This window comes from Micromys minutus, assembly GCF_963924665.1.
Source record: "Micromys minutus genome assembly, chromosome: 12".
Taxonomy (NCBI): domain Eukaryota; kingdom Metazoa; phylum Chordata; class Mammalia; order Rodentia; family Muridae; genus Micromys; species Micromys minutus.
In genome coordinates, this window is record NC_137981.1 from 36,049,707 (window position 1) to 36,075,065 (window position 25,359).

General features: G+C 43.4%; 1 protein-coding gene and 1 pseudogene across 2 annotated transcripts in view; one reads left to right on the top strand and one right to left on the bottom strand.

The window, feature by feature from the left end:
- The window catches only part of LRMDA (leucine rich melanocyte differentiation associated), a gene marked incomplete at its 5' end in the record, with an annotated part of 952,780 nt that overhangs the window by 841,188 nt on the left and 86,233 nt on the right, over positions 1 to 25,359 (bottom strand). The gene's annotated exons all lie outside the window — the stretch shown is intronic.
- On the top strand, positions 24,462 to 24,994 carry LOC308427991 (large ribosomal subunit protein eL19-like; annotated as a pseudogene). Its single transcript has one exon. The product of its transcript is annotated as a large ribosomal subunit protein eL19-like (transcript).

The following is a 25,359-nucleotide window of genomic DNA, read 5'->3' on the forward strand; positions in this document are numbered from 1 at the left end:
AGTAGAATTTTCCTCCACTTGTCATCTGCCTCAACACTCGCCATACAGTGGTGAAGACATGTCAGCACAGTCATCTCTGAACACAGTGTTGCAGCGTGTAACACTGGGAATATTTTGCTTGATTTAATGTTTTTCACAAGTTCAACGGCTTCAGATAAATCCCATGGCATGTTAACTGATATCTTTGTATCATTGACCTATAACCAAATTCTGACCAATAACCAAACAATAAAGGCAGTAGCATCCAACTGCTCCCAAAGTAATCCCTGAGAATGCCAACTCTGACCTTCCTGTATAGTAGTCAAGCTCCCTTTCTTTCTCCCCTCTTACCTCTCCCCCCACCACTCACCCCATCATTTCCAAAATAGCTGAAATATCAAAAACATATATTTCCATAACTAGTATTTCCAAATTATTTCTACATTACCATATCACAGGGAGGTTAAGAAAATGATTGGCTGAGGTAAATTAAATACTTCCACTTCTACGATAAGAAATTGAAGTTATGATAATGGAATGTTAGAGCCGAAAGAGACCTCTTGACGAGTATTTAATATAACTCCCACATTTTGCAAATGAAACTTTATGTAAGTCAGTGACACTGGGGCTCGAAATGATGTGAGAGGAAGATTTTAAATATGGCTGTTAACATGCTGTCCTAAAACCAAGGGTGCTGATCCCCCCATTCAGCACTGGGTGGTGAGCCACAGAGCCCAGTTTTACATTCCTTTCAGTTGCTTTTGAGCCCTCTAGCTCATCTAGGTAGGTATCCTGGGATTTAAAAAAAAAAAAAAAAAAAAAAAAAAAACCTCCCATAATTGGATGTAGTTAGCACAGTTGAAATAGACATTGTATCTATAACTTACTCTAGCATCATTTAGATGTAGTAAACACGTGTATGCATGCTTCTCTACTCCTGGATCTTCCTGTCTTGCCCAATCAATAGAAATTCAAGAAATACTGCATTGGTGAGTTAGTTCAGTGGGTTAAAGGGCTTGACACCACATCTCATGACCTGAGTTTAACCCCCAGACTTACAAGCTAGAAGGAGAAGATCAACCCTGGTAAGGTGTCCTCTAACTTCTACATACATGCCATGGCACATATGCATGTACTCAGTAAGTAAATACATAAATAGATTAATTAACTAATTTTAAGCATTCTACCCACTTTAGAAGTAACTCAAGAAGAGCTAAGGATGTAGTTGTGGATGGAGTACTTGTCTACGATGCATAAGGTTTTATTTTCCAACACACCCATACCCACCCACCCACACACAGAGAGAGGAGGGAGAGGGAGGAAGGAGAGAGAGAGAGAGAGAGAGAGAGAGAGAGAGAGAGAGAGAGAGAGAGAGAGAGAGAGAGAACAAGCCAGGAAAATGGAATTTCATGGTACAGAGTAGAAAGGCACCACCTCTGTCCTCTGTCTTCTTGCTCCTTCACTCCTATCACCTCAGGTCATACTGCATGTGACACTAAACAGACCTCTCTGGTGGGACATCTTCTCAGTTTGCATCACCCATGAAGGCTCCCTGTACCAGCAGAAGGAACACCAGTCATATCTTCACTAAAAAACATTGCCGTCAACAAAAGAGATACAATCTCTAAAGACAAAAGCAAGAGGCTTCTCACAGACTAGCTAACCAGTCTCATCTCAGTGGCCTCTGATAATCCTTCCAAGTCACCTTGATCTCACTGGTGCTGAGCCAGAGCCCTTTGGCCGGGATAACACCGTGTAAACAACAGTGTGTCTTGTCTGCAGACACTCCACCAACTTGGATTCCCTCCAACCTCCTTTTAGCTAGGTAAATAATAGCTTAATGTGGAGTGTCTGCTAGGTAAAATTAAAATGGAAAATGTTTTAAAGACGTACACTTCGTGTCTTTTATACTGCTGTAGATGTATGAAATTTTTATATTTTATATATTATATAAAAATTATATAATAAATAAATTATATTTATTATATTTGAGTCTATATGACTATGAATGCTAAGCTGACAGGGAAAAATAAGCGAAATAGGCACATTAATAAAAATGTGTGAGTTTTTTTCTACTATATTCTCCCTTTTAAAGAACAAAGATAAGCATAATTAAATGATAAAAGTCATTTTTAACTCTTGAAAGAGATTAACTGGTGTCACCAGATTTTTTTAAGGTAGTAACCATTGCCTTCTTGCTGAGAAAAGCCAGCGTTTCCTTCTGACATGGCTGCACGTCTGTCCCTGCCCTTCTACTTTTACCCCTCCCCCCTCACCATGGCTACTCTGGCACATTTCAGACAAAGGTGATTTAAGAGCCTTCAGAAATATGCCTGCCCACTGCAGAGACCCAAGACAATGCACAGAAAGAGCACTAAGAGTTGTGGGCATATGCCAGGAGAGGCCCTGTGGAGCACAGACCTGCCCTCGGGTAGGAGTGCCAGCATTAATCCAAGCCGCTCAAGGGGGTTCAGCCCCACCAGTACGGACAAAGAGGCTCCCAGCACCCTTCCAACAATGCTTTCTCACAGGCAACTCTGAACAAGAGCTTTAGAAGTTCACATTCATCTCAGAGGTGGGGGCAACCGTGGAATCAGTCACACCTGCCAGTGAATAGCACAGAACAGCTGTACTGGCCCAAGTGAGTTATTGGATCTTGGGCTCCAGTCTCCCAGGAAGCAAACTGTGGAAGTTCTCCTGCCTGTGTGCCAACTGAAAGGAACTTAAACATGCAAGTGATTAAGGCCGTTAATTGTGTCATTTTCAAGCATTTAACAACCATAGCCAATACTGAGAAGCTGGGAGAGCTCAGCTGCTGCATTCAGAGGCCTGGCCCTAAATTTCAATCCCCTTGACATGTTCCATCCCGGGTCTCCCTCACTCTCCGCTGCACGATGTATGTTCTCGCTTGCGTAGTGGAAGAGGTTGACTAAAGACTCACACCGTTGACTCCCCCAGCCCAGGGTTCATTATTGTATGGTTCTCTAGTTGTCATTCAACAAGAAAGGGACAACTGCAGAGTGTGAGGCATCCAGGGGACTCCTCCCAACATTTAGCTTTATGATCTTAACCTGTATTTACTAAGTACCCGCTGGAAATCTAACTCCATGCCAGATGCTGAAAAGATATAACAAATAAATGTAGTCCGTGGAATGTGCCCTCAAGGGAAATGTGTTCTGGACCGGGAGGCAAAACTAACACTACACTAACAACTGTCACTCAACAGTATTTCTTCATTCACATTCTGAGCAAAACATTGCTAAATGCCTTCAGAGAAACCACAGTGAGACAGAAACTCCCTTCCGTGAGACAGTAAGTGGGTGAATCTAGACACCCAAGACCCTTGGAAGACCCTGCTAAGGTAGCCATGCTTAACCACACACTGGCCAGTGACTCTTGCCGTGCTCCCCCTAAACACACTGCAGTCTCTCTACTCTCAGCCTGAAACATAGAGCCCAACAAGAAACACAGGATCCCAAGTATGGCTTTCGTCCTCTCTCAAAACCATGTGCTTGTGGTGCTGAACCTACACAACTCAAGAGTGTTTTAAACATGTTCTGTTGCCAAATAAAAATGAAAGCCTTACTCTCCTAGAATTTCCTGTGTTTTGTTAATTCCACAATTGGATTCAAGTGCCATGTTCGAAAACTTTAGCTCTTCCAAACTTACCAGCAGATTCTAGCTGATAAAATAATATGAACCTTACAATGAAAACTTATGATTTCATGTCTGAATTTTCTGTCCTTCCAAACTCTGTCCCTCACAAATATGATATACACGCTGTCCTAATTTGCTTTCAGGGAACTATGATAAACACCACGTCAAAAAGAAACTTGAAGAAGAAAGAGTTTATTTTATGTTACATGTCCCAGTAACAGTTCACCACTGAGGTGAGTAAAGGGAACTCAGGGCCTCAGGTATCTAAAGGGAGGAACTAAAGCAAAGGTCATGGAGGAATGTTCCTTACTGACTTGCATCCTTGTTCACACTCAGCTACCTTTTATATACAGCCTAGGGAATGACACTGCCTACAGTGGGCTTGGCCTTCCTTTCTCACTTAACAATCAAGAAAACTCCCCCATAGATGTGTCACAAGCCAATAACATTGAGACAATTTTTTAATTGAGGTTTTCTCTCTAGAGGTAACTCTAGGTGACAGTCAGGTTGACAGTCAAAGCTAACACATACCTTATCTATCTTTACATACATAGGTCAGTAGTTTGAAATTTTTGCCAAGAATCAGATACCAAACCATGGTCTATGGACAACCCAAAGAAAATTACTAGTTCCAGGTAAGTACGGTCAAATGCTATGTTGCTTGGCACAAATCAGGCTGCATGCTTTTCTGAACTTAAAATGATTTTTGCTTAACAGAGCTATATTCCTGATATTATGGTTTGATTGTGGGATGTCCCCTATAGGCTTAGGGTTTAAAGACTTAGTCATACTAGCTTGGGAATCTGTGACACCTTGAATACACAGAGCCTAGCTAGCTGACACAGGCTACTTAAAAGTGCACCTTGAAGCTTGTGGCCTTGATCCATTCCCAGCCAGTTCTCCACTTCCTGGTCTGCCAAAATATAGACCATGTGGTTTGTAGGCCTCAGGAACTGATGTCCAGCAAGCAGACAGAAGAATTCAGAGTTATGAGCTAGAGAATTCCTGGAATACCAGATGCAGAGGTTTAGAACAGACTGCTGATGGAACTCTTGTCCCAGCTACAAGCTGTGCAAGGATAAAGATGAAGCAGAAATGAGAAAATGGCCAACCAATGACTGGCCCAACTTGAGATCAATCCCATGGGAGAGCACCAACCCCCTGACTCTCTTATGATGCTCTGCTATGCTTGAAGACAGGAGCCTAGCATATGTTCTCCTGAGAGGCTTCATCCAGCAACAGCTGGAAACAGATGCAGAGACCCACAGTCACACATCAGGCAGAGCTGGTGAGTCAGGTAGAATAGTGGGGGAGAGAACTAAGCAAGCCAGAGAGCTCAAGGACACCACAAGAAGACCTACTGAGCTCCTGGGCCCCTGTGGGCTCACCAAGACTGAATCACCAACCAAAAAGCATGCAAGGACTGGACCTAGGCCCCCCAAATACCTGTAGAAGATATGCAGCTTGGTTTTTATGTGCCCCCCCCAACAATTAGAGTGGGAACTTTGTTACCTGCCATTGAATCCCCTTCCCCTAGCTAGACTGACTGGTCAGGCCTCGGTGAGAGAGGATGGGCTAGTCCTTCTGTGACTTGATGTCCTAGGGTGTGCAGGTAACCAAGGGAATAGAGCTTCCCCTTCTCTGAGGAGAAGGGGAGGGAGTAATTGGGGGAGAAACTTGTGAGCGTGGGACTAGGAGAAAAGAAAGGGAGTCATGCCCGGGATATAAAGTGAATGGATAGATGAATGAATGAGTGAATGAATGAATGAATAAAAACGAAAAGAAAGGCTGTTCCAGTCATTTCAGACAGGATCAAAGACTCTAATATGAACAAAATGTCTGGGATTATTCATGCTTCTGTCTAATAGTCTGTCACAGTGATGATAAAGGAAACTTGGATATAATTCAGTCAGCAAGAAGAAAAGAAAACCACAGAAGACCAAGGACTGGCCTATCTGCAGTGAACCCATACTGACTCATAAAAATGGCTGGTTCACCACCCATCCTTGTAACAATATGGACTAGATTCTCATTGTAGGATCACAAAGCCATCTTGAGTTAATAGGGGAGAACCAAAGACAGGAAGAGGCCGTGAGTTTGGCTAAGCAAAGACTAGTGCAGAGAGCAGCCTGCCGGCTGGAGGCAGGACATGGGCCGTGAATGAGAACAGCCTTGAAGGCTCCACTGAGGTGACGAGACTTCACTCAGGGATGGGGAGAAACAATGGAGCGCTTTGGACCAGAGGAAGGATGTGGTGAGAACTTGAAGAGAAAACAAAAGTGAAGAACGAGAGATGTGGGAGCAGATGGTGGGTAGAATTATAAACATCTGCTCCTGGAAAGGGGCTAACATGTCCTGCTGTAGCAAATGAGACAATACTGAGAGAATCTGGTAGCTGATTAGTCAGAGAAGGAAGCAAGGAAGGAGTCAATGACAGCAGCGTTTTATTCGGTCAGGAACACCAGGAGGACAGAGGCCCTGGGAAGTAGATAGGATGGAGTGGTTTGGACAGAATTCTTGAGATCTTAGAGCTCGGGCCAATGTGGAACAACCCAGAACTAAGGGGAACTGTATGACTGAACCTCAAGAAAAGCTGAAGGGAGCAGGAGACATCTGTGGCATTTTCAGTACTTTGTAGCTGGTAAGAGGAGAAGGAGGCAGAAACTTAACCAACAGGAATGGGGAATGAAGGGTGACCAGCAAGGAATAAAGGAGATTTGGATAAATCTACACAAAGCAAGTCAAAGTATGCTTGCATCAAAGCCATGTGAGTCCTTCGAGCAAGTGCCACAATCACACAGGACTGTGTCTAAAGAGAGGGTTCTGGTTCGAGTGGTCTGTCTGTGTGTCAGCACCACACCTTCAAAGCTCTGAAGCTATAGAGAGCTGCTGGGGGAACAGCCACACGGTGACCAAGGTGAGGAGGCTTAAGCAGGTACACGGAAGCAGTGGGTAGAAACGCCACTTCCCGAGTTTGGAAAAGAACATAATGATCAATGGGCCAGACTTTATAGATTTGAATACATGGAAATTAATCAAAGAGAGGGGAAAACTACTCATTTTTTTAAGTCCTCTGCCCTGGACACTTGGCCTGAGTTTGATTAGGGAGTTTGGGTACACAATTTCAGTTCCTCCTCCATTCCTAGTTGGCCCCAGAGACTAAAATTTTAAAGACGGGGTTTTGAAATAAAGTTAACCGACAGAGAAGATGAGCATGCCTCTTTGTGACACTCTTTAGTGCCAGGGTCACCAACCCCCATTGCCCCATGCTAAGATACTTCTAGAGTAGTGTGCAGCTCCCACAATGCACTTCCCCATAGCCAAGCTTCACAACTCCCCAACTCCCTCATGCCTTTCTGATTAGTGCTTGCCCTCTGCTGACAGATTTTACCTTTGGCAATGCCCCCCAGCTATACCAGCAAGAACAAGTAAGTGATTAACCAATCGACTTTCCCTGACCAGCACCCAATCAAGAAGAGAACAGACTCTCACAGATACCCTCAGCCAAAGGCCCCAGAGAAAGGACTTGGTATTAGCATTTGTATAAATTCATAGAATCACAGAATGTGACAATATTGAGAACCCCTTATAGATCAGCAAAAGGCTGGCCTACAAAACTAACCTAAAACATAGATCCCTGGTCTGCAAGGCTTGCAGATGCAAAGCTTCCACAGACACCCAAATAACTCATCTTATTTACAGGAGCCAAAGAAATTCTGTGGCTTTCCCAGGAAATCAGATGTACATCTGAAATTCTAGCTCATTTCCTTTCAAAGGGGGGAACTTGCTGGGTTAGGAAGATAGCTTGGGTGGTAAAGTACTTTATCTTGCAAGCCTCAAAATCTGAATTCATCTCCAGGACCAACAAAAATGCTGGGCACAGTGGGGCATACTCTTAGTCCTGGCTCAAGGTATCTGGAAACAGATTCTGGAGGTACTGGCCAGCCAGCTTAGACCACTGGGTGAGCTTCAGGCCAATGGGAGACGCCTGAGAGATGACAGCCAAGGATATCCTATGGCCTCCGCAAGCCCATGCTGCTGATGCAGATGCGTCCCCGACACAAACATGCATGACTGCACACAAAGATCTCAGGCAGGAAAAGGCACATGGCTGAAGGCAGTGCAGTCACCAAATGCAGGACTTGAGTCAATAAACACATTTTGGACTCCCTTTACGCTATCCAGGGCAAATCTGTACAGAAACACAGAAAGATTGTTTTTTTTCCCTCCTAGCAAGGTAGCTACAAATAGCATCCTCTGTCACGATGCCAGCATCCTCTTCATCATCCCTAAGTTCAAATTGCTTCACTCAGCCTGATTTTCAGACAGGGGCTTTAAAAACCTTTTGGCAGAGGCCAGATAAATCAGGCAAGGAGGGGGAAAGGACAGGAAATCGCCCTCCTGTCTGTCATCTATCATTTAATTTATTTTTTCTTCCAAGTTGGATGATGGTGTGTCCCAGTCCTTCCTGGGGAGGAGCAGCCTGGGATCACGGGTGACGCCCCCACCTCAATGCATATCCCTCATTCATCAGACACCAGCAAACATTCTGCTGGCTGCCCCCTCTAAGCCTAGGGGTACCCTGCAGGATTTAGATGCCATTTAGCCAAGTTATTGAGGCCAAGCATCATTCTGAAAGGATACAGCTCAGCAACACCTGCCCTGCAAACCTCTTGGGGTCCCAGCTGGAAGAGAGCGGAGCTTAACAAATCAGTGCACAGTTCTCCACACTGGGAGGCCTTGAAAGCAGGGATAAATGGGCTTAGTGAAAAACAGGAACCACTTGCTTCCAGGTGGCAGAGACAGAGCCAGGCAAAGCAGGAGAAAAGATGTGTAAGCATCTTGCTCTCACTTCATTCCAGGTTCTACCTGGTCGTCAGTACTGAAGCAGAGGCTAGCTGCCGACTCAGCTCCAACTCAGGCCAAAGGAAAACGAGGCCAGACACCCTGGACTCACCGGAAGCCACACCTCCTGTCTGTCCCATATGGTCACTTTTCTTCTCTTGCAGGTCTAGCGCACACGTTCCTACTCTGAGATCCTAAGACACTTCAAAAGCCACCAAAAGCATGCCGGAGCACCACACAGCCAGGCTTTCCTAGTGCATTTCAATCACATGTCCAGCCTGTTAAGTTGAATGGTTGCTGTTGCTGCCTTCCGTTTGCCCACTGTGGGCTGCATTCCTTTGCCCTCCTTGCTCACCTTCTGTTGGAGAAGTTGGGTGGAGCTTTCATAGTATCTTATTTTATATTATCTGTTGGCTTCTTTAGTTCTCTTATGGAGCATTTTAGGAAGTCGGGGGTGGGGCTCACAATAGATGATCATAATTAGACCAATCTGCTTAAAGCTAATATACCACCCATGTAAAAGGAACAGCAATGAGATAAAAAGAAATAGTGTAACAAATGCTCTGTTACTGCATACCTGGTCTCTATAATATATTTATCATACACCATATGTCCATGCCCTGAAGAAGCCAAAGTTAGGGAGGTAAATAAATAACATTTTGGAGAAATTAGGATAAATCATATTTACCCTTTTATTGCTGTCATCGGATGCTCTTTGTTGCTTCTGAGGGTGACTTCCCATCCCTCAGCCTAAAGACCTTCCTCTACCACTGCTTGGCATGCGGGCCTGCAAGCGATTACTGATCTTAGCATTCATCCTTGGGGAAATGTCTTTATTTCACCTTTACTCATGAAGAGCACCTTTGCCAGATAAATAGTTCTGGATTCACATGGAGCTGGTTTGGGTGTGGGTTTTTCTATAAGCCTTATTGAGATGCTGCCCTACTATGTTCTAACCTTGAAGGTTTCAGATGAGACCTTTATATCTAGATGGATTCTCTGCAGCAATGAATGCATGCTTCCCCTCTAGGTATTTCAACTTATTTTTCTCCTTTTTGTTTGTTTGCTTGTTTTGTTTTATAAATTTGGCTAAGCTATGCCTACGCTGTCCTTTCTTTTGTGCATGTGGGTACACATGTGTGCACATGCATGTTGAAGCTAGAAATAAACCTCAAGTGTCCTTCCTCGGGCACTGGCCACCTTGGACCTGAGAGTTTCCATAGGTTTTTCAGCTATGTTGGCTGATGCTCCTATCTCCCCTTCCCCACGTTAGGATTATAGCCATGCAACACACCTAGCTTTTCACATGGAGCTAGGGATAAATCAAGGGCCTTGCGCTGGTCAACGGGTACTTTACTAAACAAGCTATCCCCATAGCACACACACTCAGGTTCCTCCATGTGATGGTTTGCATGTGCTTGGCCCAGGGAGTGGCACTATCAGAAGGTGTGGCCTTGTTGGAGGAAGTGTGTCACTCTGGGGATGGGCTTGGAGACACTCCTCCTAGCTGCCTGAGGATGTTCAGTCTGTTTCTGGCTTCCTTTGGATGAAGATGTATAACTCTCAGCTCCTCCTGCACCATGCCTGCCTGGATGCTGCCATGCTTCTGCCTTGATGATAATGAACTGCATCTCTGAACCTGTAAGCCAGCCTCAATTATATGTTATTTATAAGACTTGCCTTGGTCATGGTGTCTGTTCACAGCAATAAAACCTTAACTAAGACACTACCCACTCTTTGCCTCGCCCAGTGTGTGTGTGTGTGTGTGTGTGTGTGTGTGTGTGTGTGTGTGTATGTGTGTTTTCTGAAGATTGAAGCCAGAAGATAGATAAATATAATAGCACAAGGCAAGAATTCCTTCAAACTTGAGTCTTACCAGAAAGCTAGAGGACAGGAAGATGGATTTATGCTCCTGAAGATAGGTGAATGGAATGACCCAAACTAGTATCAAGGAGGAAAGTCAAAGATAAAACAAGGCAGCCAAGAGCTACAAAGGGAAATGAAACAGTATAGCATATATATGAATGCAAAAGACGGGACAGAATGAGAAGCAAGACGCAAGACAAGTGTCTGAAGAGATCAAATGAACCCCGAGGTTTGTATGGAGTGTGCATGTGTGTGAGCACTTGCATGTGCGTGTGAGACAAAGAGACAGAGACAGAGAGGAAGGAAGCTTTTTGTTTCTTTTTGGCATTTCTTATTCCTTGTTTGTTTTAATTTTTATTTGTTTGTTTATTCCTTGTTTGTTTTTGGAGGTTTTGTTTGAGAGACATAGAGAATATGAAGTTAGGGGAGTAGGTAAGTGGCACGGATCTGGGTATACTACATGGAAATTTTTTTAAAGGAAAAAAATTTAAAAACTTCCTAAAACTCATGAAAGATATAAGACAAAAGTCCAAAGAGTCTCAGAAAACCTCAACTGAGCAACCAGAGGATAGAAATACTGAAAGTAAAAAATCCAGAAAAAAAAAAAAACAACAAAACAACAACAAAAAGAACAGCATACAAATCTGAGAGTGAGAGGAGACTTCCCATGATAGTCAGAGAAAGGCAGAAGAAAATAAAATATCAATAATGCTGAGAGCAACACTATCTCTATAAAACTCTCACAGACAAAGTATCATCCAAAACTGAAGTGAAAATGGAGAGAATTAATTCTTTACCAGCACATCTGCACAATAAAAACTGATGATGGAAACCCCAGGAAAGAATCTGATGCCAGAAAGTCAGTTTGAAGTACATAAACAGAGTTCTAGAAATCTGAAAACATGAGCCATGTGACAATGCTTTTGTCCTCACTTGATAGCCTTTAAATGATAAATGATTTGCAGTTTATACTTAGCTTGCAAATATGTTAAAAATAGAAATTTGTTAAATAGACTGAACTTGCCACAAAAATATTTTTTAAAGATATTTTCTCTGGTTAAAATGAAACATAACTGACATTGTTAAAAGGGGACAATAGTGTAGATTAAGTGGTGGACTCATGAATATATCCAAATGATTTCTTTAAAAGAAATTTCAACAAACAGTAATTGAGACAAATAAAAAACAAGTTTACAAAATAGTGAATTCTAAACAAATAATATTAGGAACTATGTTAAATATAAATGGCTTAATTTTTAAATTAGAAAACCAACCTCATAAGAGTTAGTATGAGAGAAACCCAATTATGTGCTTTCTAAAATAAATTCACTATAAATATAAATGTAAAAATGTTAAAAGGGAAAAGATAAAAAGATTTAACACACAAACATTAAACAACGGGACTTTAGGTGATTCACAGAAGAAGTCCATGCCCACTCTAGGGTATATAGTGATATCATTTATTAAGTCTCTCTCTCTTTCCCCCTTCTCTGTTTCTCCAATCATGTTTAAATCAATATTAAACCCTTTTAAAATGAACAACTTTGCTTTAAAAATACAAATGCATATATATACATGTGTATATATATATACATATATATAGCGTATATGTATATAGATATATGTATGTGTATATATATATAGTAGACAAAAATCACAAGAATATAGAAAATATTATCAAGCAAGTTAACTAAATTAACATTTATAGCAGAGTTTAACATTAACAGAACCTACTATTTCCCAGAGCCTATGGAGCACTCAGAAAAATAGGCTATTTTCTGAGCAAATATTGACTATTTTAGTCTTAAATTTAAAAAAATCCATGCAATGGAAAAGTATCCATCAAAAAAGAAGAAAAGGAAGTAAAGAATGGAGAAAGATGGCTCAGAGGTTAAGAGCACTGGCTGTTCTTGCAGAGGACTTGGTTCAGTTCCCAGCACCTCTATAGCAGCTTATAACCATCTATAACTCCAGTACCAGGATATCTGACATCCTCTCTGGCCTCCGAGGACCCAGTCACACACATAATATGTACATATACATCTGCAGACAAGCACTCGTACACATACAATAAAAATAAATATTCTTAAAAGAGTAAAGAATATAAGTGGTTCTCAAAATCATTATGTTAAACTAAAGAAACCCGAAATACCATCTGATGTATATATACCATCTGGTTTTATTTTTATAACGTTCTGGAAAAGGAGAAACTATACTATATAGCAACAAGTATTAGGTCAGTGCCTTCCATAATCTGGGAAGAGAGAAGGGAAACTGACTAAAAGGGGCACAAGAGGAGTCTGGATATTCCTCCATCTTTTGTCTCAGCAAATTGCTCATCAATAAAGGAAATTAAATATATATAAACTACACCTACTAAATATAACTTTTAAAATCAAAACAGGGTGGGTAAGATGGTTCATCCAGTGAAGGTGCTTGCTGGTAAGACTGGTGACCAGAGTCTGAGCTTCAGACCCAACGTGGTAGAAGGAAAGAGCTGACTTTCTAGAGAGGTTCTCTGACCTCCACCATCAAGCTCTGAGTACCCCTCCCCTACCACACACACACACACACACACACACACACACACACACACATCAAGCAAATAAATGTTAAATGACTAAAATGCTATCACCTAGGAAAGAGTTTGATGTAATAAATAATATTAATAAACAAGTACTTGGATCAGCCCAGGCCTTGACTTAACCTTCCTACATAACACTTTTTAAGCTGCCAACGCATCCTATGACCTCAAATAGAATGTCACTCAATTCCAACAGACCTCTACCATCAAGCACATTTTATATCTGATACTTACTTTGGTCTCTTTTACTAGCTAAAGAGTCAAAGCAATGAGAAACAAGAAACATTCCAGACTTCAACCACACAAAGGTTTGTGTAAATCTGCTGCTTCATGTGTAATGGACCACCATCCATCTGGTTCTGAGACGTTCACTCCCAAAGTCCACTCAGGAGGGGGTTTCAGGAGCCTCTGTTGGGATCAGAAAGGGCCCGTCATCATGGGTTCTCAGATAACACACGCTGTCCAGGTCAGAGGAATCTAATCCAGTCAAGAAGGCTAGAACTGGATCCTTGAGCTCCTGATCCACCAAGGTAAAGAAAAGTCCGAAGCCTCGAAGCCGTAGGAGGAGAGCCAGGACACAGACGGCATCACTGCAGAGGCAGACTTCCTTGCTGTCACACCAGCCTGGCTCCAGCTAAGACGAGTCAATACTGGACAGTCTTTTCATTGCTAAAGGTTAATCTTCAGAAATATTAAATGCCATGCTTCCCTGAAGAAGAGCTTCTGGAAAAGTTCATGGTTTTGCTACCAAGCCCAAAATAACTTCCTAATTATCCACTAAGGGCTTCGACAGGCCACCTCTAGGAAAACATTTGTCCTTGTTTTTCTTTTTCTTTTAAATTCTTTTACCACTTTGCTTACACTTTCCTCAAAGGTACGACAGATTCATGTAGAAAAAATAAATACCAAAGCCTTACAATCAAATTAGGAGAGCACTTGATAAAATGAGCCCTCTTCTTGTGAATAATTTGAAGGAATAACTGGTTTTCATTACAACCTCAGCTCCCAGCAGGTCCTACATAAACCAAGCCAGCTGCGGTTCAAGAAAAGGTCTGAAGGAGGGCCCACTCAAGGTAGGGATAAATCACAATTGTGATCACACACCAGGTCTCTCCCTTTTTTATCCCCCCTAATAAATTGAGCTTGACCTGAAATCCCAATAGAGTTAATTTATAACAGCCCCCCGAATTCTTTTTTTTAAATGTAACAGTTTGCCTTTCTTTTTCTTTTAAATTTAAACCATTATGGCAAATGGAGATTTATTATATACCATAAACGCACGTGGCTTGAGCACTGGTATTTAATCTGGAAACTCGGATGGGGTGTTGTTACAATCAGGAAGTGCCATGTGACACTCCCGATAAAGACAAAGCGTATACTCATTCCGTATTACCCTCTGTGGCCATTGCCAGGATGTGAGCACCGCAGTCCAGGTGAACTGGATGATTCAGCTAGGTCAGAGGAGGTGTGGTCTGTGAGAGCCACATGCACCCAAGCCAGGGCTGAAACCTTCACAAGGGCAGCCTCGGAGAGCACTAAGTTAGAGATGAACAAAGGAAACCAACTTCCTCAGATAGTTCTCCAACTTAGGCCAGGCCTCCTCCTCTTCCTCTTCTTCCTTTTCTTCCTCTTCCTCCTCCTCCTCCTCCTCTTCCTCTTTTTCCTCCTTCTCCTCTTCCTCCTCTTCCTCCTCTTCTTCCTCCTCCTCTTCCCCTCCTCCTCTTCTTCCTCCTCCTCTTACCCCTCCTCTTCTTCCCCCTCCTCCTCTTCCCCCTCCTCCTCTTCTTCCTCCTCCTCTTCCTCCTCCCTCTTCACATCTGATGTAGCCACAGAAGTGGCCCACGTGTTAGCAGTTTTGTACGTTCTTGTGTCCAGCCTGATATCATATCCTGTTGAAGGTGAATGATAACCTCATCTGCTTTTACCATGCTGGGGATGGAATGAGACTCCTGGCCCTTCTTCTAACTTCTCTTCAGTGGGCCAAAATAAACCGCCCCCTTTCAACAAATCCTCTCGAAATCCTCAGGGGCAACTAGTGCTAGGGGCTTTACCAGCCATGCACAGTCCTTTGGGAGACAATATTAACTGGTGGTTAGAGGTGTATACTTTGGAGCAGAGCCTGGCTCTGCCACTTCCCAACTTCTCTAAACCTAAACTCTTCCATCTGTGAAATGGCACTATTTATCTAAGAACCAAGAAATGTCTGTTAGAAGGATTAAATGATGTAATAAATATTAAATAATGTAATAAATATAAATCACAAAGATAATCATAATTTTTTTTCAGAGATTCTCTTATAACCTGATCATGAGCAACTTAACACACATGTACTTCTCAGATAACACCATCATTCACAAAAACCGATTTCCATTATTATTATTATTATTATTATTATTATTATTATTATTATTATTATTATTATTATTATTGTAAAATATAAACATGTAAAATCAGGTCGAAACCAAAATCTTCCTTGACCCAAACACTAGAAACTGCCCGCTGACATTCTGACACTGAGTCACCCACCCCCCTTTTCTATACAAATCTGTTCACTGCGCATATATGTCCACGACTTCACAACCTGCTTTTTAACAAATAACTTAGGTATTCTTTCCCTGCCGTTAAGCTGTTTCTGAACCCGCAGCCTTTAAAGGCAGCAGAGCATACTTAGTTTTTTTTTCACCCACCACCTTACAAATGAAGAAGCCTGAACTGTCAGAGCTCAGAAACACTACTAAAACCCAAAAACATGTGTGGAATCACCTGGCACCATGCCTGACACCGGTCAGCACTCAATAAATGTTCTCTCATTCGTCCTCTGGACATCTAGAGTCTTTAAAGAAAGTTCATGAAAGATTTCGGCTTCTACCTTAAGACAAAGCATTTCAGCACAAAAAAAAAAAAAAAAAAAAAAAAAAAAAAAAAAAGTCCAGCCCAAAGCTTCCTCTAAGACCTCAGCCCTTCCTTCCCAATGGACTGTGCATGTTTAACAAAAGGGGCTCCTCAAGAGGTCCCCAGTCCTCCCACAGCCGCCCTTCCAGAATCCAGAGTGATCATATTTGAATGTTATCAACAAATCCTTCCCATGTTTCAGACACGATCAACTTTGCTTTCCCACTGGACTGGGGTTGTCAACTTTAACTCAGGGCTTGGATTCAGGAGTTCTGAGTCCTAACCTCAATTTTGCTTCTTGCAGGCTGGCCTCATTTGAGGTTAACAATGACCCCCTCCTCTCTGGGTCTGTTCTCTTGACTGTGGAAACAGGAGGCTTAAGTAAGTCTGTCTGTCCATCCCGGAGGCTCCTATGTCACCATCCTTAGAGTCACTTGTTTAAGCACGTGCCATTATTAATGGCTTTGTCTTTTTAGTTATTTTATTTGTTTGTTTGTTTGTTCATATAAAAAATAAATAAAAATCTCTTGGTCTCTGTTTTAGGAGATTGGTATTGGCACCTGTTCTGCTTGGCAGAGAAGAAAACTGAGGTTTCTCAGAGATAGGCAGTGTGTGTGTGTGTGTGTGTGTGTGTGTGTGTGTGTGTGTGTGTGTGTGTGTTGAAAGCCTGTGTTCACAGCCAGGAAGCCACATACTTTTCCTGTCCATAGCCCCTATTCGCTCTCTCTCTCTCTCTCTCTCTCTCTCTCTCTCTCTCTCTCTCTCTCTCTCTCTCTCTCTTTCTCTCTCTCTCTCTCTCTCTCTCTCTCTGCTCTTGGTCAAACATGCTGACTGGCAGACTGTAGTTTTCTTTCTTTCTTTTTTTTTTTACTTTAATCATGAACTTTTTCTGAGACTGAATTTCAACATGTCATTGTGTGAGACAAAATATTGACAAATTTCTACCCTCTACCTACTACTAGATGCCAGTAACATCTGCCCTGCTCCGGGTTATAATGAAGTAAATGTCCCTCTTCACTCAGAACCTCTACATATCCATGCACCTGGACAACAGAGAAAACAGACAGACAGGGGAAGCATTCAGCTAGGGCCTACACAAGGGGTAAGGACAAATGCAATAACAGAATTAATTAATAAATGATACGATAATAATCCTACCACACATCCCTACTACGAATTGCCTGGTTACTAGCATGCCCACAGAAAAGGAAGAGCCCATATGGCGGAAGGTTCAGACACTTGCCCAACTACTCCAGTTGAGCTAAGGACCACCAAGCCCTCTACTGCTGAGATCACATGAGGGGACATCCCTCCCCTTCGAAATCCTAAGTCAGAAACAACTTTGAATCCTACATCTCCAAGTCAGCCCCTGTAGGTATTTCCTAGCAGGACCAATCCTATCATGGTTAGGTTCTTGGGCTAGCTCACCAGTCCGTTTCACCTGCAAATACACAGTCTATGTGCAGTCATGATTGTTTTTAGATGGCCTAGGAACCTCTTTTATGCCTCTACCTTTGTAAGAATGTAAAGTTTAGGAGCAGGGGAGATGGCTCAGTGAAGTGCTTGTCAAGCAAGCGTGAGCAACCAAGTCAGAACCCATGTAAGAAGACTGATACAGCAACACATACCTGTAATCTCAGCATGGGTGAGGCAGAGGCACAGGAATCGCCGAGCTTGTTCACCGGCAAGGGAAGCCAAATCAGTGTGCTCTGGGCCCATTGAGAGCTGCTGTCTTTAAAAGTAAGGAGGAGAAGCCACTGAGGAAGCTACTTCAACCTCTGGCTTCCACCTGTACAAATGCACACACACACACCACATACAAAGGTACCCACATACACACACACACACATACAGGAACATACACAGGCACACACACATGCATGTGGATGTCCATAATCTATACATTAACACACATAAAAGGAAAAGAAATGGAGATAAAGTTCTCATAGCCAAATCTTTTCTAAATCTTTTCTCTAGCCTTTCCCCTGAAATCCCCAATAAAGAGAATCTGAACACAGCTTCTTGGGTTCTCCATTTATGATTGTGTGAACCACACAGACACACACACAGAGAAACACACACACACGCAGAGAAACTGACACACACACACCAAGAAACTGAGAATTAAAGATACAAGGCTGAGTTCTTAGGGATCTCCTTGGCTCTCTTTTCAGGTTGGTTCTTGGTGTGATCTGTGTTATGAAAGACCCAAACTTTAGACATACCAGAAAGTGCCAGCTACAGTGGAAGGGGTGTCCAGGTTCCCTATATCAGAATTAGTTAGTTTCTGTCACCAACAGAGTGAAAATACACAAGTACTATAGATCATCAGGGACACTTGGGCTTTCTGTCACATCTCACAGACAAAATTACATTCCAGGAAGAGAGATGGGGGAAGGGAGCAAAGATGGAGGGAGGGAAGGCCACATAAAAGTTCTGAAATATATCAATGTCCAAAAATGGATAGGGGAGGGGAATAAAAAGAAACCTTTGAGGAGTGTAAAAACCATGAAATAAAATATCTATCTTATTTCAGGATCCTGGAGTAAATAATGTTTCTGATGCTCCCAAAGAGAGTCAAATGCAGCCAGCAAAACAAACACAAAGACAAATAAATACTGGCCAAGTGAATTAGGGAAGGGACACAGAGGAATTTCAAAGCAGGATGAAGGTTTGGTTCGGAAACGAGTTCCGGCCCTCCGCCTCCTACACGCCCCTCATTCTTTTCTTCGTGAAGTAAAATCCATTATTTTGAAAACACCATTTGAAATCCTCAAGAAAGAGCAAAACACAGTATTGTGGTATTCCAAAGTAATATCTCTTGTTTATAACCATATAAATTTAGCCCCTGGCACTATAGGGCTTATATAATAGAATAGAGTTATTTTAACAGGGGCCTGTTTAAGAGGCAGCAAAATGCTCTGCTCATATTCCCCAGTGGGAGGGACACAGCCTCATGTGAGGGGGAGAACATGCCGAAGTCATTACCTTGGGAAGGCCATCCGTCAAAGCCGGGTCGCTCTGGCATGGCCAGCACCTCTGGTGAGATCAGAGAGGCGCCTCTGCTTGCAATTACCAGAGAAGGGCCTTGGCTTTAGACAGCCTGCTATCAATTACGACCCTGGCCTCGCCGCCTGGACTTGTCAATTTCCCAGTGTCTTCTGTTTTGTAACAGTGAGAAAGAGGGCTCTCCTCCTGACTGATTCTTGGAAGTTCCTCGTGCGTAGTGTCAGTCCTCAGTGTCATTAACAATTCAATTAAAATTTCACAGCACATGAGGAAGGCGGCACTGGCCAGAGGCTGAAAGGGTCTGGCCCAGGAGGTTCCAGAAGGACCCGAGGTGGGGCCATGTCTAATCACACCGACCCAATCTTGAGATGTTTTTTACTTCTCAAGTCAGGTTTACATGTGTCTCCCATCTGACACAATGCCGGCTGTCATCCTGGCAAGAAAACACGTTTGATGTTCTCATCCCATGAGGGAGGAGGGAGGGGTGCACTGATGGAACGGAATTTCAGGCCAGCTAGAAGCAAAAATCTCAGATTATTACACTCGACATTCGGGCTCTGCAGTGGATAACTCTGACTATTCACAACCAGCTCTCTTTATCTTTGGCATATTCCAGAAACTTCTGTTTTCTAAATTTATCTTTGGGTTGTGGTTGCTGTTTGAGGCCTTGCCTTTCCTTGCTCCTTGGAGCCCAGCTGTCCAGAAGAACTGAGACGGGCAGGGGTGTAAATCACAGTGAAATGATTCGGGTGGGTTACTGATGGAGAAGCTGGGACAGAATAACCCGAAACCAGAAAGACGACTGCGTTCTTAACTCTCTGGAAGCGCAAACACCCTTTTGTCTGGCTGGAGGATGGAGTAACACATGCTCAAGTGTTTTAAGGGTCCCAAGGGTTTAGGGCAAAATCAAAAAAAAAAAAAAAAAAAAAAAAAAACCTTTCAGGCTTAAGACTTCTGAGGCAGCTTTCTCTCTAACCCTCTCAATGAGTTTAGTCATGCAGGGGAAGATTCTTTAAACTTACCAAAGACTTTGTTTAATGCCCAAGAAAATGCAGACTGTCAGCGCCCTTTGTCAGGATTTGGTGGCTTAAGTCCATTCCCCAATACACTGGGACCCTCCACCTTCATTCACGGGCTTCCTTTTGACATCAAGTGCTGGATAATTGTTTGATTTCCTTCTAGGTAAAGGGAGATTAAATGCCCGGCTGCAACAACTGACACACAAAAGGGAAAATATAGTTTAGCCACCATGTTTATCAAGATAATTTTTCTTCCACACACTGATTAATAACATTAGCCAACATCCCCTTTGGCTTGGCATGGGGGTGGGGAGAGAGAAGCTGGGGACAGACATGTCCCCCTCAGAGTATCAGAAAACGGGAGCTGACAGTTCAAGGCAAAAAATGATTTGCATGTAAATTCTGATCAAAAGCAAGTCTGCACCCTGAAGTTGTCAAGTTTAGCTACCAATTTGACACGTAAATGGGCTATAGCAAAACTTGATTTAAACTGAAAAGGGAGAAAACATGGCAACTCAATTACCCCCTAGCAGATCGGATCTGGCAGCTGAGGTCAAACTTTTCACCCTGTTGCATTTCTCAATACCTGATGCTTTAAACAAACACTATGTATTCCTCCTCCGACCTAGGAGGAAAATGCATTTCTCAGGGCTCCCTACTGTGGCCCAGATTAAAAAATAAAGTTTCACTTGTGTGGGATCTGGAGCCATTTTCCCCATGTAAATTTCAGAATAAATTAAGAAATGGCTTTTTGCACTAGACAAAAAAAAAAAAAAAAAAAAAAAAAGGAAGAAGGAAAAAAAGTCTCTGCTTAAAAAAAAAAAAAAAAAGGTAGGGGAGTGGGAGATTTGTGATGTACTAAAAGAAAGATCAAGATCAAATATCCCCTTAGCAGTAGCGGCAAAACACTGGCCCTTCTTTAGTTCCCTTTTAATATATTTCATAGTTGAGCTGAGGCTGAACAGCTACCAACTCAGTGGGGAAAGAAAGAGATACTTAATTCTAAATCAGCTCCAAACTTAGAGGCAACAAAGTTCCTAGTAAGGCCTGGGGACAAAGGCTCACAAACAGGAAAGATTCAGTCTCTCCACCAAGCTGGGGTTTGACAGTAGCCAAGCCTGGGCTAATGAGGCCCCAGGAAGCCTTCCCATTCCTGAGATAACCATTTATACCAAGAGTTCACCAAAACTCTTCTAAGTGGCCTAAATCCAAAATTATCTTTTTTAAAATTAGAATTGGTTTTAAGCGCATTCTATTAAATCAGGTGATGATTGACTCTGAACCCCCTTAATTTCTAGAACCAAGAATGAGCAGCCAGGGAGGAAAGTGTCTCGCTTATTTAACCAACAGATATATCGAGTACGTGTTGAGTTCCAAGCCCTGTGCTAAACACAGTGATATCACATATAAGTACAACCCGCTTCCATCCAGAGAGACAATCCAAGGTACAGCCCATTACAAGAGTCTGGGGAGACAGAGAGAGTGACAGCACCTGGGAACAGTGTGTCTGGGGAGGAAGGAAGCAGAAGTATGCCACTTCCTCTGCTGACGAGGGGGCAACATCGATCTTGGTATCCAGCAAATAGTGGCACGGGGCTGCTGAGAAGGAGAAAGATGTTTCTATAGGAGCCAGCAAGGGGAAAAATGAGAATGTCAGTTTGGCTTGGTGTTGGGCAGGTGGAAGACAGTATGTGCAAACAAGACTCTGCGGCCACACATGGGTCAAATAACAGAACCCCATTTCTCTTGTAGGTGTCCTCCTACGCGCTGCCTCTACCAGCCCCCAAACTTGAAACCTTCCCCTGATGGCTCTAGCACTAGCCTTCCTGCTCACCCTGCCCATTCTGGCCTCAGGGCCTTTGCACTTGCTCTGTGAGGTTTGGTACCTTCTATCAAGTTCCTAAAGCTTTGCCCAGCTCAAGCATCTCACCTGCTGGCTCTCTGCTGAACAGCTTCTCCTCAGAGCACTGTCCAGTGACATCTCCATCTTAAGCCACTCACTGCAGTGTCTCTGGAAAGCTCTGCTCCCTTTCCCACTAGCATGGAGGCTGCAGGAACATCAGAGCTGCAATACCCAGTTCCTGGGAAAGATTGCAGGTGTTCGATAAGTATACGGTGCCCATATTAATACCCATTAAGACACTAGATGCCATTAAGCTAATTATCCTGAAATTAATAAAGAAAATGAAGGCCCAGAGCCAAATTCACCACACGCCTTTACTTCTAAACAGCCTTTGCATCAAGACCAAATAACTCTACGAGAATGCATATAAATGGGACATTTATTTGAAATGGAAATAGCCAGAGGGGCAAGATGGCCATTGACCATTTAACTGAATCAAATCTCTGTCATCTTGCTGACGGGTACACCCTCAGCGCTCACCGCTTTCTCTGGCTTCCTACACATTGCGCCCCTGCCGCTGCACACCAGGAAGCCACGTGGGAAGCTCCGTTGCACACCTGAAACGGTGAGGCATTTTTATCAGTATCATTTGCCAGTATAAATGTCTCCCCCATAACTTTGTATTTAAAATAGGGGATGCACCAAAGCGGGACTTCCATTGAGTCAGGGAAATGGTCCCGTCTATGGTATTCACGACTTCAGTCATTTTCTCATAAAACAAGAGACGAAATAAAATGTACGACATTCCCAAAGAGGGAGTCGCTCCCGTAATTCATCTTAAAATGCAACGTTCTGTCATCTCAAGTAACACTTACTGAAAGCAAACATCAATACTTTTTGTCAAAAGCCCGTACTCTGTGTGAAATGTTCCATCAATCTCTATTTACATAAAACAAAAAAAAAAAAAAAAACTTTCAGTGTGGCTCTCATGCAGTCATGGTGTGTCTCCATCTCTGCGCCCCATGCATGGCTGAAAGAGAAACTGACACCAGAAAAATAAAGAAGACCATTAAAGAGAGAGCTCTGGGGAAGGGGAGAACTACAGAAAGGCTAGCTCACAGGGCGAGACGCACATCCTTTGCAGGGGCAGAGAGTTGGGCAGATATGGGGGAGCTTTAGTTTTAAACCCATAAAAATATTTTTCCATTTGAGAGAAAAGGAATTTCACTTGCAAGATCTCCTAGGAGGCCCTGATTTACAAGCACACGGCGAGGCTCACTAACATCTCAGACCGTACAGGGTTGACACCCTGCTCAGTCAGAGCTGATGTGTGCAGTCCCGGGCACTGAACTCTAAGCCACACAGTGGAGCTGTGAGTCCTGTAGAGTACGTATCTCGGGAAGCTACAAGAAGGTCATCATCGCCTGGGGATGTTTATTAAACAGGCAAATTAAAGTATTAGCCTTTCACCCCGGAGGTCTGGAGATCAAATCCCAGCTTAGGTAACAAAACAGAGAGTCCTACCAGCCTCTCCTTAAGATCTGCAGGCTGGAAACATGCAGGCCCAGTCATCTGAAAGTACATGTCAAAGCCAGGGAAGAGTGCCAGGGCCCGTCTAAAGTACCCAGGGACTGTGACATCCTATATATCGTCCTAAAGACATCCATAGTTCATGGTAAGCTTCTTGTTGTCATTGTCATTGTTGTTACAAGGAACACCATGTAGCTTCCAATTTTTTTTTCATTGCAAACAGGCGATCCACTAGGGACTTGTCAGTCCCTCATAACTAAGCCTTGCTGTCCAGCCCCTACTGTGTGAGATGGAATAGGGCAAGGCGAGGGTGCCTGACTTGATTTCAAGAAGGCTGTAGAGCCTTAGCCCAACTACTGTCCCTCCCTTCATCTCTGGCAATTTCTCCACCAGTGATATCACAGTTCAGTTAGTCTGCTCTATCAAGCTTGGCAAATGACACAAAGACTCCAGGGGCTTCTGGGAAAAAAGGGGAAAATTGAGCAAATCGAGTAGCGGCTCCCTCTTTGGCCTAACATCGCTCTCTGATTCACAACCAATCTGCTGGCAAAGCTGAAGGTCCCATGGGATCTCAATAGCTCTGCCACCCCTGCCATGTTTTCCAGCCCAGAGGGTAGCAAAGTGGGAACACAGACATGAACCTCAAACAGGTGTGATCACTGCCAAACCGTGGCTCACCAAGGAGAGAAGGAAGGGCAGGGTAGACCCCAGAGAGGCATATGGGAGCAGAGGACCACTAGGACACAGCATGTTAGAGCTTTCAAAGGGCAGAGGCTGGACGTGCTAAAGGATGAAGAATGTTTTCAACCAAGGGGCAAGTTACAGGAACAGCAAGAGCACAGAGAGAGTCACGGGAACACATACAAAGCAAGGAAAAGGGAGTGGCGGTTATAAGACATGCCAGATAACAGATCCTTGACTCCCAGGATCCAAGATAAGTGCCACACGGTCACATGTGTAGATGCCCTCCCTCCCCCCACCCAGCAGCCCGACCTTCCCTCAGTGCCTTTAGTCACAGCTACTGTTTTGTAGTCACGATTTTGGAGGTCATCGTCAAGCAAGGTTTGAACACAAAGTCCCTTCCAGATTTAACAAACAAACAAAACAAACACAGCCACAGGGATGGGAGAAGGGAGAGAGAAAGAGGTGAGCGTGGGCCAAAGAATGATGGTTGGTACCTGTGCTTGAAAATGGCATCACATGCTTTCCTTACTCTGCTGCGTCCGCAGCCAGGAGTATGTTGAGGCTACAGAAGAGTCTTGCCTCTAGTGTCCTCCACTGTGGTAGAAGGAAGGTCTGGTTGGACCCCAATGAGACCAACGAAATCGCCAATGCCAAGTCCTGTCAGCAGATCAGGAAGCTGATCATCCCGAAGTCTGTGAGTGTCCATTTCCAGGCCTCGCTACCAGAAAAACACCTTGGCCCGACGAAAGAACAGACATATGGGAAGGGGAAGGGCACTGCCAACGCTCACATGCCCGAGAAGGGGACCTGAATGAGAAGGATGAGGATCCTGCACCTGCTTCTCAGGAGATACCAGGAATCTAAGAAGATTGACCGCCATGTGTATCACAGCCTGCACCTGAAGGTCAAAGGGAATGTGTTCAAAAACAAGCGGATTCTCCTGGAGCACATCCACACACTGAAGGCAGACAAGACCCACAGAAGCTACTGACTGACCCGGCTGAGGCTCGCAGGTCTAAGACCAAGGATGCATGAAAGCGCCAGAGAGAACACCTCCAGTCCAAGAAGGAAGAGACCAATAAATAAAGCTTCCCTCATGCCTGTACATAGTGGCCTGGCTGTAGCCTCACGTGGATCAGTCATTAAAATAAAACAAGCCTTTGTCCATTACCCTAAAAAAAAAGAGAGAAGAGAAGAAAAAGAAAGAAAATGAAATGGCATTATGTGACCCATTATTCTGCATGCTTACATCCACATACATACATGTGCCCCCATGTAGTTAGTAAATTAATTAATTAATTAATTGATAAAACCTTAAAAATTCAGTTGCTGTATCAAGAGACCCACAAGGAAGCTAAAGAGTTGACCACTATCGAGTAAACCACAGATAGAGCAGAGGTTCTAAGAAAGGCCTAATGACTCTGAGCTGCCCTTGTAAGAACACAAGATGG